This window comes from Falco biarmicus, chromosome 8, assembly GCF_023638135.1.
Source record: "Falco biarmicus isolate bFalBia1 chromosome 8, bFalBia1.pri, whole genome shotgun sequence".
Lineage (NCBI taxonomy): Eukaryota > Metazoa > Chordata > Aves > Falconiformes > Falconidae > Falco > Falco biarmicus.
In genome coordinates, this window is record NC_079295.1 from 65,258,734 (window position 1) to 65,262,655 (window position 3,922).

Here is a 3,922-nt window from a genome sequence, read left to right on the forward strand (position 1 = left end):
ACAATGTTCATGCAATCACAAGTTTAAAACCCCCAACGTCAGCTTTTTCCATTTGTAATTTTCAGGTCACACGAAAGCTGCAAGAACATTGCTAAATAAGTTTATAAACTTCCAATTTATACTAGGGTTAAAAGCAAGACAGCAAGCAGAAAATATTGAAAAAGTATGGGAGCAGTGTATCGTCAGTATCATAACAGTCTGCCATTATGGAAGAATGTTTAAGATCAAATTGAAAATAAAATAAGCAGACAAATCACAGTAAAATGCGTTAAGATTTGTGAATGAACATAGCCAGGGTTACAGCAGATATTGCTTTAAAAGACATTTATCTGGAGATTAACATAAATCCTGTTCTACATGGTTTCCAATAAACTTTTCTGATGTCTTCTATCTGGAGGTGCATCCCACCCCCCCTACAGGGACGGGGAGCAGGGCAGGCAGGCTCGAGCTGGGTGGGGAGCAGCCTGCGGGGGGCAATGCTGCCGACCCTACTGGCACGCCTGCCCCCACCCCAACGCCCAGGGCACCCTCCAGGACAACTGGACAGAGCCCAGTTCTTGCTGACCATGGAGGTGTCACTCATCTCCAGAGTGTCCCGTTATGACCCCTCCTGATGAAAAAATATTATTGCAGAGAAAATAACCTCACACTTTGATCTGGCAAGTATTTGTTTGTATATTCAACCTACCGGACTGCCACTGCTTCTCCCCATAAACCAAAAAATTCCCCCAAATGCAGTTTGGTGTTTATGTGCAGCAAGCGACCCAGGGAGCAGCCCAGGAAGCGTAAGGATGCCTCGTCTGCTGCTGCTGCTCTGACCCCTCCTGAAAATAAATGGTCTAGAGCAGTTACTTGGGAAACACAGTACTGTCCCTCTGCTTGTAAGGGAAAAAAGCACAAACTGCTGTGCTCCTGGCATCCAATGTCAACTTAAGATGCTGCACAGATCTATTAAAAATAAATCCTGGACTGCATATCCTGTTACAGAGCAAAGACATCAGCACCTCAAATAAAGCAGGCGTTGGGAAGCTGAGTGGCATGCAGCGCGCTACCTGCAAATCAATCCCCGACAGCGTTTTAAAGGATAAAAGCCAATATTTTGGCAACCTCACCCAGCACTCTGCCTTTGAACAGAGCGACATGAAAATCTTCACTTGGTTAATACAGGTCAGATACTTAAAAATATTCAGATGGTTAAAGATACAGATTTCAAATAATAATAAAAAAGTTGAGATAACCATTAGGTTCTGATGCTTTTACCTTTTTATTAAGCCTGTCCCCAAACAGCCAGAAAATGGGAGATGCTGAAGCAATGCCGACAGCTATGGAGCAGCAGTGCAGAGATCCCAGCTTGGGAAGGGTCCCCCGCATTCCACTGCCCTCCACAGAGCAGCCTTTAAAATGCTCAAATGGTTTCTCCAACCTACACTTTTCATCAATTCTTGTATTTAGCTCCTACCACAAGAGAGGGCCGTCCCACTGGAATTATAAGTGTGCTTTAAAGACTTATTTTGTTCTTCCAGACCAGATACTGTTCTCATTATTTGAACCATCCCCACACCTTCCCAGTATGGTAGAATGGTTTGGGTTGGAAGGGACCTTAAAGACCATCCAATCCAACCCCTGCCACAGGCAGGGACACCGGCCACCCGCCCAGGTTGCCCCCAGCCCCATCCAGCCTGGCCTTGGGCACTGCCAGGGATGGGGCACCCACAGCTGCTCTGGGCAGCCCGTGCCAGCGCCTCGCTGCCCCCATGGGGAAGGATTTCCTCCTAATACCACATCTAAATCTACCCCCTCTGTCCTGTTGCTACATGCCCTTGTAAGAAGTCCCTCTCCAGCAGTAGCTGTACCAAAGTGGCTGCCAAGCACCAGGTTATATACAGACAAGACCTTACCTCAGCACCTCACTGTCGGCCTTGCAGTGATCTCCACATCTGGCTCTGCACATCCAGCACCTAGCACAGATCAGCCCACCTGAAAATTAACAGGCAGCAACCGGAAATTTTCTGTGGAGCAATCCTGGGGACAAAGAGAGAAAAAAAGCTCTAGTTAATCCATTTACATCTTGTTCATCAAATTGTAGACCAGTCTCAAAAAAAAGTAGTGGAAGTACACATAAAAATCTTTAGAGAAACATCAAACTTACTTTTCTGTTTTCAACCACACGCTCGTGTCAGCGAACTCGTCAATAAGGACCCAGATAGATGTTACACAACCTGCTCCATGGGCTACACAAGACAGAACTGGGTCCCAAGTTTCAAGAGATGAGTTAAAATTATTTCCATTGTTGGGAAAAGTCTCTCTATCCAATTATTGTTGTATTTCATACAGCTATGACTGTAGCTACTGAAGAGATTCTTGGCCTGAGAACTGTAGCAACAATTCACCTTTGTGTACTTGCCCTGTTACAGCGCTTGCTGAGCACACCTCATCCCCTGCCAAGGGCTGTCAGCAGAGCCACTGCTGCAGCAAAAGCTGCTGTACCCCACCAAGCAGGGGGGAGAAAAATAAATCCAAAGCCACACAGAGAGAAAACACTAGCCTCCTTTCAAGTTCCTTTTATTCCCTTTTGCCATTAAAATTAATTTTGATCACATAGGAAGAAACAAGTATTTTGAACCGAATGCCAAACATTGCCTACTCTGTGTCAGGACCCCACCTCCTTGAAGGACCTTGTTGCATCTTGCAGAATGAGGATTATTTGGTGGTTATTGACAGGGAAGTGGAATGTGGAAAGACTATAAAGTTCCATTACTGGCACTGAGAAAGCATCCAAAAGCCAGAGATTTACCACGAAGAGCCTCTTCATCAACACAGAAAAGCCAGGTCATGTTTTAAAACTTTTACATTGCGGGATCACAAAGGGATGTGAGGGAGAGTGTGACACAAATACAGTTATTAAATACATGAGCATGCTTCTTCCTCTCCTCCCCCTATTTCTCCAAGAGTGCAGTGACAAAAGGAAAAAGGAAAAATTCCCATCAGTGAAAAATTTCTACTCTGCTCCACATCCCGCCCCCCCCCCCCCCAAATATCTTACCACAACAGCACACTAACAACACGGGTAAGAAAAGGGAGTGCAAGAGAAGACTTTTAAATTGGATCACAAACATTTACATGCATGAAAACAACACAGGAAAGAGAAGGGAATAATGGAAACTAGTGAAAGAAGCGAAGACCAAGAATAAAGTTAATAATAGAATAAATTATTTTTCAGCCCAAATGGCAAAGGGGTTAGAATTTGCATGTATCTAATTTCATGTTTTGCACAGTTTTCAATAAGCCAGCAATGCTGCAAATCTGTAAGAGACCACAGAACCCACCGTGGTCTGTAAAACATTTTTTCAATTTTCTGTTAAATGTTGAACCTCCCCAACAATGTAAAATTGCCTTTACGGAATCCCTCCCACCCCCACCGTATCCTCCCCCCATCAATTCTGCTGTATTAATTAGTACTAGCGCAGAGCACTGATACACTTGAAGATTTTTCTCCTAGCTATGCTAGCAAGTAAAACAAACTCGCACACACATTCCACATAAATAAATATCCCCTCCACGCATACAATTCCCCCCAAAAAAAGTGATAACGCTCTTTTTGTGACAGTTGTAATTTTTTTTGAATGGTTCTGCTGTCCAATTTATTTAAGTTAAATTTTTCTTTGTCTTTTCTAAGTCTTGAACCATTCCACAGTATATCTTTATTGCAAAAAAGTCAACATGCATCTTAGAAATTCAGACCGTAATCAATAAAACATTACATATATGAATTTAGATGTATAAACAGTTAGAAATTCAACAATATCTCCTATTATACTATTACACAAGTTCACAATTTGTAAAAACTATAGTACAAGTTTACTATACACCAAGAGGAACTTCATTCCTTTTCACATGATTTTGTTAAAAAAAAAAAAAAAAA